This window comes from Erigeron canadensis, chromosome 7 (genome assembly GCF_010389155.1).
Source record: "Erigeron canadensis isolate Cc75 chromosome 7, C_canadensis_v1, whole genome shotgun sequence".
NCBI lineage: Eukaryota > Viridiplantae > Streptophyta > Magnoliopsida > Asterales > Asteraceae > Erigeron > Erigeron canadensis.
Genome location: NC_057767.1, coordinates 8,908,208 through 8,920,279, shown reverse-complemented (window position 1 = coordinate 8,920,279; position 12,072 = coordinate 8,908,208).

The following is a 12,072-nucleotide window of genomic DNA, read 5'->3' as shown; positions in this document are numbered from 1 at the left end:
AAACTGCCATCATCCGGAAAGACACGAGTTTCCATCATTTGTTTGAATATATCTTCCATTCCTAATTCTCCAAGAACATTCCAGTCCAGTCTTTTTGGGGCTCCTAGTTCTTTGTTTTGAAGCTTCACTAACTTGTTGTTTAATCTTATCTTCTCATTTCTACTTAGAATTAGGCCATTTCAACCAAGGGTGCTTTTCATCGAAGAGGTTGTTGTACCCTTTATCTTTCTTGGCTTCTGTGAACTTTATGTTGAAATCATGTGCTTTGTGGATGGTAAAATCCCATCTGTGAGGCCTCCAGATATCATCTGAGCTTTCTGAAGTATTACTTGCTGAATCAGACTCTGTACGTTCCCGCTTATGCTGTAAAATCACGTCAAAACCAAAGGAAAACGAAAATTAGGCATTCTGTTCAGAAGGCTCCCAGCGGCGCTGGCACTATGCCCAGCGGCGTTGGTTCCTCCGTTTCGTATATCAGCATACCAAGGTGCCTATTCCCTATCATCTATTTCTACTCTCATTAAGTTTTCTTCCGGAAAGGCTTCATCAATTTCCTTACAATCTGGTTCCTCTTCATCTAAGTTATCTAACCTACTAAGTTGATCTGCAACTACATTCTCTGCTCCCTTCTTATCCTTAATTTCTATATCAAACTCCTAAAGCAGTAACACCCATCTAATTAACTTAGGCTTAGCATCCTTCTTGTTAATCAAGTATCTAATAGCCGAATGATCAGTGAAAACGGTTACTTTCTGAAGCACTATGTAGTTCCTAAACTTATCTAGGGCAAAAACTACTCCTAGCAATACCTTTTCTGTAGTTGTATAATTCCTTTGAGCTTCATTAATGGTCTTACTAGCATAATAAGTTGGCCTAAAATGCTTATCTATCATCAGTCCTAAAACGACAACTACGACATAATCATGTAATACCCAACTTTATAAAATATGGATTTAAAAAACTTTTAAATAATACAATCATTTAATGCGGAAAGGTCCCTTTTAAAACGTCATCATTTCCTAACGGAAATGTCAATCATAGTTTTGGTGTTACTTATTGCATCACAACGACAATTAAGGAAATTCATAAACAAACAAATGACAATAAAGTCTCAATCGACATAATAAAGAAACATCTAAGTAAATGAGTCAAAACTATGGCAACAATAAGTCTTCGTCATAGCAACCATCTACCCGTGCCTCACTCTAAACAAGCTTCAATGATTAACCTGAGGAGACACAACATTTTCAACAAAACAAGTGTCAGCTTAAAAAGCCGAGTAAGATAACCACATGTTGTATAAAGCAGTTGCCGATTAAATCAATCTTATAAATATCATACGCATGTCAAGCATATAACAACCATCATCACATGTCAAGCATAAAATAATCATCATCACATATCAATCGAATAACACAATAGGATGATATCATTCCTACATGTGCCTAGCAACCTCATTCATCTTATCAATCATCAATCATCAATATCAATCTTAATTTCAATCTCAATCACCAACAATAGGTTATGCCATTTTCAATCGTTAAGTAGTGACTTACGTCACATAAGTAAATCAATCGCGGGTTGTGAATAGGCGGTCATTCGACCTTTCAAGGAACCTTGCACCCGACATGATGGGTAGTCCTTTCGGGGTCCATCGGCGTCGTCAAGGATAGGCATAACCAAATCCAAGAGAAAACCGTTTAGCAAAGCATGGTGATCGGTCCTAACCACCCGGCAAACTCAAGCAATCGTGACCATGTTGTAAGGGGCATCATGACTACCCCGTCCGACCAACCGTAGCACACCAGCCCCTCCCGGGACTAGCATGGGTTAAGCTTAACACTTTTCAACCGTAAGTTTATACTCGAGTTTATCAACCGTTTCAATCGTATGTTTTATCAATCGTTTCAATCTCATGATTTTAGGGCCCCTATCGTGCAACCGTGAAACATGGCAATCCTACATGAGTCTAGTGTACTACATGTATAGGCCACTTAAACATCAAGAATACAATCATAATCTTAATAAACCATGTCAACCATAACAATATATCAACCGTAAGCAACCAAGTTAAACATATCAATCACCACAAGCTAAAACATGCATTAAATTAAAAACTAAATTTAACTAAGGCATAGCATGCATAAAACCAACCATAAGCCCTCCCGAAGTTCCCATAACTTAACAAGCGTATGAAGGGGGCTTTAACCATCGTTAATTATGAAAACTAAGTTTTCGTTGTGTTCCTCGTGTCAAAAGGCAGTTATCTTACCTTTATGTGAAAGATGCTCCAAATCAAACCAACCTCAGTATTTCAAAATGTCAGACCACCTAAATGATTATATAAAGTAAATACATACATCATATTATTAGTCTAACCTCGAAATTATATAAAAACGATACTGACTATCATACTCATAAAAATATAATATGATCTACGTCACCATGAAGATTCCTACTTAATGAGCCATCAAAACAAGAAAACATGACTTGCCATTTAACAAAAACATGTTTTAATGTCTCTTCATGCATGACCATTTTTTAATGATACAAAACATAATTACGTTTAAAAGAAAAACCTTTGTAAAGTCTTAAAAACAAGACCATCGAATTAGAAGGCAGTACTACTATTGCCACTTTGTCACAAATCAGCTTTTCTTAGACTTTAAAACAAAAGATTTGTATTGTTCTGGACCTCACTTTAATTAACATACTACTACCATTCTCGTTATCACCTTCCTTGCGACATCAACCATCCATGAACAAACTTTAAATACGGTTATTCCTATACATGTGACAAGAGGTATAATTTTCAATGCATAGTTAAGACGTCTCAATTAGGCTTTTATAGCGATCGACACGATAACATGTTTTCGTTTCAATTTAATATCTATGAAATCAAAACACGAAAAGACTAAATTCTACTCGATATCTAATGACATGATATTAGTATTGGAGAACCCGTTAACCATCTTAATTCGACATCTCAACTAATCGACTAATATACAATCATACCTAAATTTATATTAATACGTTAAGACAGGAAATATATTAAAAGTTATACCTTAAGAAACTCTGAAATCAAACGCGATAACTTAGATAGTCGACCCAATTTCTGACATTGAATGGATTGGCTGTCTCGTTTAGCTTCTCTTTTCTATTTGTGTTTTTGCGGCTCTAGGGTTTTGGTATTGGGAATGCGTTGGAGTCAATGTGATATATTATACTAGATTTAAGCTATGATTAAAACAATCAAAGGACATAGTTGGTGGATTTCGTAATATCCGTATAAGTTTCAATTTTCATTTAATCCATAATTACAATCAACTCCTCTTTCTAGTTATTATTTACATATCACCTTGATTAGCTACAATTAATATATATACATACCCAATACAATGTTAATGACTCTAGCCCATACCACACTAAATTAACAACATATTAACTAGCCACGGTTAAACACATACAAGATACAACGACTTAACGGTATGCTAAGTTTTACTAACGACTAAGTCAACGTTAAGAGAAAAATATTCAGGATATTACAATTACTTCCTCCTTAAAAGGATTCTGTCCTCAGAATCTATTTGGCCACAAATAAATTTGGTTAATGATTGTGACATCCGTCACCAAAACCAGTAATTTATTATAGTCTTTAACTTGAATTTTTAATTTCTTAACTAGTCAATGTGCCTACATAGTATAACAAGTATAGAGATGTTGTGATCAAACCAATTTATGATTCCTATTACTTAAATTCCAACACTTTAGGATTTAGTCACTCTATCTTCCTAAAGTTAGACAGTTATAATTATTTTGTTGATATCTAGAGATATAGTTATATATCATATTCATTTTTAGATATCGATAAATTCTATCACGATTATTAAGCAAATGAATGAAATAGCCAAATTACCTAATGAAACAAATATTTAAATATCAAAATTACATAACAAAATATATCTAACAATAAAAAAAAACTAGAATTTGAGTTTGACATGGAGTTGTCCTCCTAGCTTTAGTCGACTGAGAATGGGAATTGATATCCCATACAAAGATTAATTTATGTTGACAAAGAAAAAAAAAAAGCCATCAAATCCTAATTATAAACTAACTTTAACATTTATCTCAACACATATAAAATATATATGTCTCATTAATGATCAAAACAAAAATCTCAAAACACAACTTCTTGTTGCTTTTCTGTCGTCGACTAGAACTCATCACCAAAGCCAAAGTTTATAAACTTTATTTTCAAGGAATTCATCCTAAAGAATTTTGGATTTTGGTGAGTCTAAATTAACTTTTCTTATGTTTTTAAAAGATCTTTTATATAACAATGTATGGTCAAAATTCTTATAAAATTATATTTTATTTTGTCAAGGTATTTAAGGAGTGATCATCAATTTTGGGGTAAATTACTTATCTTTTCTTTTTATATATATGAATATATCATTGTATTTGTTGATCTTTTATTATAAGTAACCTATTTGATGAATATATACTATGGCAAAATTTATAATAACTAATGAAAGTCTTTTTATGGTTAAATCAAAAGCTTGAAGTATAGATACATTAATCTTAGAAGTGTACGTATTAATTTTAGTATAGTAATTAATATAATCTAAGAAATCTAATTATGAAGACATGAAAATCATAATAACAGATTTAAATAGGTGTTTGAAAGATTTGAAAGTTTATATATAAATATTTAATTATGTAGTTTTTAAAACAGTAAGTTTGAGTTATTTCAGAATCTGGACAGATTCGGTTTGTTAACTTTGAAAGGTCGTATCTTGGTCATGGAAGATGGTTAAGTCACGTTTTTGGTGTCTAAAATTAAATTCAGGAAGTCTACTTTATGGTGGAATTAGTTTCGTGTAAAAATATTAAGTTTAAGGTTGTCAAACGAATTTTATAACAAAACTGCGCAAAGCTGAGTTTTCCGAATATATTTAGGTCGACTTCAAATAGTCATATCTTGGTCGATTTTAAGAACTAGAAGATTTTTTTTTCCAGAAACATTTTTAAGATGTTAAGAGTGTACAGTAAAAAATTTGGATTTTTTTTGAAGCTTTGAAGGACCTTAACTTTTATAAAACTTTTCTGCGCGCAAACAGTGAATTTTCTGACTAGTATGTGATTATGGAATTTTTAAAAATAGTTAACGTGCGAAATAAATTAAGTAAAAATTCATGTAAGTTTATAACAGTCTAAGGTTACATTGGTTAAGATTTGAACTCTTGAATTGTTCGTTTCTTCCTAATAAAAATAGATAAAGTTATCAAAAATTTCAGTGAATATGAACTTGTAGAAGCCAATGGTATATCATTAAAACAAATACACTATATTAAGTTATGTGACTTGTAACTTAATAATACATGACAAATCAGTTGTGAATAATTTGAAAGTAGCCATATATGTATATCATCAAATGTGGGTTACAATGGACGGTTATTGACCATGTCCATAATTGTAACTTGTACATGTATATGTTGTGTAGATTCTAGTGATCTTTTGGACTTTGCACAACTGCTTGCTGATTGAGGTGAGTTTCGTGGCCCCTTTTTATTTTATTTATTTGGGGGAAAATGATGCTCAAAACACTTTTCATTTCTTCACTAGTTGTGCCAAAACTTGTTTGTTTTATTGGACAAATACGTGTAATTATGAAATGTGTATGCTAGCTTGTTTGTGTTGTAACTATGATGCAATAGATGTCTGTTGATATCTATTGAAGACTATTTGAAATCTATCGACCAACTATATACTCCAGCTGGTAGTTGTTGGTATTACAGTGTGTGATTGAGTTGTTGGTAGGAGTGATGGGGATTGTGTTGTTGGATAACTATGATGGCATTGATCAGTATTTGGATTGCATACAGGCTGCTACATGTTTATATTTACACTATTGTCCAAATCTCATATATCATGCACAACAAACTCATTTGTATTCCTTTAAACCTACGAACTCACCAACGTTATGTTGACATTTTCGAGCATTCATTTTCAGGTAATAACAATGCTTAAGGAGAGTGAGCTTATGGACTTTAGGAAGACCAATAAAGAGATCCTTCATGGACTCCTAGATTGCATTTGAAACATTGAATTCTATTTGCAATTTGCTACTTCTTTTGATATTTGAGGCGTGTTGCCTAGACTTTCCGCTTGTGGAATTTACATTTATTTGAATTTCATTTAGTATGACTCTTTTATAAAGTCCATGTGCTATTGCTATATCTTTTCGTCATATCCTACGATTCCGCCTAAGGTGGGGTGTGACAGAATGGTATCAGAGCCTTGGTTATAGAGAATTAGGTTGTTTTACCTAGACTATAACCTAAGTTCCCACATATAGCATGCATAATAGGGACTATGTGTACATTATATATATGTCTAATCATTCATGAGTTGTTTCACTTATTTGTGACCAATATGTGTTTTGTTATGTGAACTAGGTGCTTGTATATGTTTATGTTACTCATATAATACTAATGCGTTCACTATGAACCTATGATCACTAGTAAATCCTGCATTATTAGATTTAGCTTGTTTGGCAATACTTCTATGGGGGTTGTGGTAATTTTGAGAATTCCTAATATTTAGACCTATAATCACCTTAGTTGTTTAAACTTCTGGTTATAAATAGTGATGTTGGATATTGAAGGTAAACACATCACATAACACGACATTAGGAAACTAGAAGTGGAGCATATATAAGTCTCCATCGTCCTCTTGAGTATAACTTAGAAACCTTCTCTTCTGCTTTCTATAGTGACACATTATAAACATGTAGTGACTTAATGACCTGGTGTTCTTAGCGTAGATAACACTCCACACGGGAAAGTATACATATTCGAGAATGGGAAGAACTAGGGTGACCATGCAAAGTAAATTACAATCACGGGTGCACACGTTATTGTAATTTGCAATGCATGCTAATCTTAGGGAATCCCTTTGTCTAAGGACATAGTGGTTTTAGATTTGTATAGTTAAATGTATGGTAGCTCTTCTCCCATACCATCGCTAACCAGTCTAGATTATAGTCTCAAGATATACCTTAAAAATAGAAACTCGTTTCAATAACAACTACAACCATTTCACTTTAAAAGACTATTTCTAGTATATGCGAAAAATCCTTAATCAAAATCCTTATAATAAATGTTAGATAATGCGGGAAAAAAAAGCACCACTTCAACATATATAATTAGTCATGCGCCCGCAAATATATATATTTGTGTATGTATAAATAATAATACAAATATTACCTAATCCAAAATTTATACCTATCACATATCTCATAATTATTTTTCCTATTTAGTTATTTTATCGGTTTCTTTAATCATCTCATTTAATTATTAAATTCAAGTATTATATCATTTTGTAACCTATTTATATAATTACCATCTTAAAATCTTATATTATTATCATTATGTGGTAATATAGATCCCAAAATAAGCCTAAAAAATAAATAAATAATAAAAATAAAAATAAAAATCTAGCTTACTAATCTCTCAAACACTACACATAGATTTTCATGCTCTATTTGAGAGACCATCATGGTAGGTTATCCTTGACTCGACAAAGTAATGTAGAAAGTGAATGTAACCCTTCGTAAGCATTTTGGAAAGCTAAACCAATCTTTGAGCAAGTATTCAACTATCACCTAAAGAAAGTGTCTAGAGTATCTTTCTAATAATTATATATTAAAACATTGTTGGGCTAGCACGAGATGAATTCATATCTCTCTCATTTTGTTGAAAATTTTAGATGATAGATTTTTAACTCTATATCTATTAATCCTTATTTGTACATTTTTTTTTCTAAACTCATTTGTTCATCTTATTTTTATTATAATAATAAGTTTTAGTTCACTATCTTATACATATTGCTAAATAATTATTTTCATATACAAAAATTTATAGTCATTTATAGTAATCATAACAATCCTATTTAGCAAGCTAGTGTAGCTAGGAAGACATATACAACAAATATAAGGCACATAATCAGAAACAACTTAAAGGCCAAGAACATCATCAAGTAAACTCAAATGAAATCCAATAATTCCATGCATGAATGTATAATCCCACATTAACCCAAAACATACCAAAGAAACATATAGTCGATATAATAACAACACTTCATTTTACCACAAAAGTGTTACAAAAACTTTAGTCTAATTGTACGGTTGTTTAATTAAATTTCTTCCTCTACTATTTCACACGAGCACAGTCCTTCAAAAGCTTATTTTCAACAGTTTCTAGCAGCTTTTCACTTCCGTTTCACAACTTCTTCTTCTTTTTTTTTAATGAAATTTTGCTCTTTAGGTTGACTTTCGCATTTTGTAGTATTATCAATGCCATATTTTATCATCTCACACACATACTCAGGATTAGTAAAAAAGACATCACTAGTTATCTCGTCATTCGCCTCGGCCGCATAAGCAAGCATGTTAAGAGCACGAGCTTTAGCTTTAGGCACCTCATTCTTTTTCTTTTCCTCAGCTTTCATTTGAGGACAATCAACAATCTTATGCTCGGTAGAGTCACATTTGAAGCACCTCCATTCATCAGTACACTCCGAAATCCTATGCCCAGTCTTACCACACTTATCACAGCGGCGAGTGTTGGCGGAACAAGCACCGGTGTGTCGAGATCGACACTAAGAGCACCATGGATTATCCTTCTTATCATCCTTGCCTTTAGAGGAACCACCCTTAAACTTCTTGTTGGAGCTAGAAGACCCATCATGCTTTCTTTTAAAACCTGATTGCTTATCATCAATAGTTTTCACCGCAGCCTTCGCACTTTTGAAGTCGTCATCCAACCCCTTTGACTCCTTAATCGCAGCAGACAATATAGTATGTTGCCTACAAAGGCCACGATAGCTAGCAGGGAGACCATCACAGTAAGCTTCAATCTGATCTATCTCTCTAGGTACCATACGACCTATGTAACAACCGTCTTAGAAATGTAGTAAATAACTTTCTCAAATTTCATCTAAGTTCTTGATGTACTTTAGACTTAAGATATGTGCTCACATGAAGGTCAATTTGATCTTAAACCTTGAATTATAAGACGAGTCTAGGATATAATACGATAAAATACTAGGTTTCAAGTCGAAAACATTCGTATTTATGAAAGTTCTAGTCCTAAAATATCCACAAATAGTCCCTAAACTTACTAAGATCATTTAATAATGGAAAACTATAAATAGAGGGTTAGAGAGAGAGAGAGCTTCAATTCATCATCTTCTCCATCTCTCTTCACTCTCTCTCTAAAACACATAATGCAGCCACCATAAACACACTAACATCATCTTTTGATTTTGAGTTGTTAAACCAAAATTCCTTGTACTTTTAGCATCCTTGTGATAATCAAAACATGCTTCTAGCATCAGATTTCAGGTAACAACAACAAATTTTGAGTTTTTGATCAAAATAAAAGTGTACTTTTTCAAGTTTATGTTCTTGATGATTTGGTTCGATTTTGATATGAAAAACGTGTTAATACCTAATGGGTTTGTGTCTAAATGTGTTTAGTAATCTTTTTGTGAACAAATTTGGGTCATAACATGCTTTAATCTACAAAACCCATTTTTGAAAATAAGGAAAAACTTATTCTTGATGTGCCACACCTTAAACATGTTATATATGGTCTTGAAATCGTTAAAAGTGTTAAGGGTTAGTGTTATTATGTATATATGTACTAGTTTGATGTTCTAACAAGCCCCGGAATCGATCTAGATCTTCATGATATAATCCAGTTCTTGTTTCAGCTCGTTTTGGTGATGAAACGGTCTCCCTAGGACGATCTCCCTGGGACGATCTTGTCAAGATCGTCTTGGGCAACCTTTGATTTTTGGTTCCTGCTCGTATGTTAAGGGTTAGTGTTATTATGTATATATGTACTAGTTTGATGTTCTAACAAGCCCCGGAATCGATCTAGATCTTCATGATATAATCCAGTTCTTGTTTCAGCTCATTTTGGTGATGAAACGGTCTCCCTAGGACGATCTCCCTGGGACGATCTTGTCAAGATCGTCCTGGGCAACCTTTGATTTTTGGTTCCTGCTCATATGTTCTTGGGTGATGTGTGTTGTGTTGGTACGTTTAATGGGTAACCGATCCTTCGGATTGGTTTAGCTCAAACACACGATCATGAAACGATCTTGTGTCTTGTTCATGTCTAAAAATGAAACGATCTTGACGCTTGTCTTCTAAAACGATCTTCAGTCATGAAAATGAGACTATCTTGGCCCTTGTTCAGTGGGACGATCTTAGAGGACGACCTTGTCCTAGAAGCAGCTAGGATGATCCTGACTTGGCAAATGGGACTATCTCGATTGTCCAGTAAAACGATCTTGGCATCCAAAACCCTAGACGATCTTGTGTTCATCATATAACAACACGTACTTGTTCTATATCATACCACATTTGATCCTTAATCATCTAATCAGTTCATAACAACATCATTACTTGATTTAACACATCAAAGGCTGATTATTAACACCAAAGCTAGTTCATGAATCGATTTAAAACAACATTGTGCAAACCCTAATTGAGTTCTTAAAACGAAGGACCATTAATAAAGATATGAAACAACTAATTAACATTTAAAGGTATATATGTGTGAGTTCATAGACGTCCAGTTCATATATTTAAAGTTCATTCAAACTCTTTTTGAGTCAAAACGTTCAAAGATTTTCAATGGACCAAATCATCAGTTCATCAAGGATATTTCAATGATTAATTAACCACATGAATTAATATGTGTATGATTTATATTTAGGTTTTATTCAAGGTGTACTTGGAGTTTGATAGATAAAACCTATCTAGCTTGGTGTTTGTCCTCTGTACTTATAAACCGTGCTTGTACCAGATCACTGTGAGTTTCGTAGCCCCTTTTTACTTTTATAAATATTTTAGGGTGAAAGGATACCCGTGCCTTTGTGTCTATCATCATTTATGGCTATTTGACTGTACTGTATGATGTGCACCATGATACTTAATGCTTGATACTTGATGCTTGATACTTTTATTGGAGTTTGAGATGCTTGATACTTGATAATTATGGTGGATTTGGAGGCACCAGTTGAGATACTTGATACTTGATACTTGCACCGTTAGGCCTGGTATACCGTAAGTGCTGGTGGCATAGAGATACTTGATTCTTGCTATCATAAGTAAGTTGATAGCCATATTGTTGTGTGGATCTTGATGATATTTCGACATGGCACCATACTTGACACTTGTTTACAAAACCTATGAACTCACCAACCTTTGTGTTGACACTTTTGAGTCTTTCCTTTCAGGTGAACATGTGAATTGCATTAGAGGCGGTTAAGGAGCTTAGCATGATGTCCTGTAGCAGACCAGGCTAGGATTTTGGTGTTGTATGTGTACTTATGTGTTTGATGGCACATGCCTGACTTCTTCCCCTGCGTGGGAGCTTATCTCGTACTTTATTTGATTGCATCTAAAACTTAGGGTTGTAAGCTATGTTTACTTGTTTGAACTATGTGTTGTTTATCTCTGTTTAATCTATGCATACATTTAGTTATTTCTATGTAACATCCATGTGCGCGTGTACTTTGTCTTGCATCCCGAGTTTTCCGCCTTAGTCGGGGTGTGACAACCTACAAATTGGAGCTTTTCCGTAAATGAGCGGGCGTACTCACCTATGGAACCGGGCTTAGGGTCAAAGCTCTAAGGGGGTGTTTGGTATGATGGAATGGAAAGGGGAGAAAGGGAATGGGAAAGACTTCCCTTGTTTGTTTGCGACGAAGAAAGGGAATGAGAAAGGAGAAAGGGGAATCAATTCCATTCTCTCCATTCTCTACAAATTGTAGAGAATGGGTGAGAATGGAAAAAAAAATCTTTTTTTTTTTGAAGATGTTATATGTAATAAATGTATTATTATTTAAAATTTTATTTTTTATATATATTCATTTTATATGGGTACCAAACAACGAAATCCATTCTCTTTCCAAATACTCATTCTCTTTCTCACTATTTCCATTCTCTATTACATTTCCATTATCTATAATTCCCTCTTACCAAACACCCCCTAA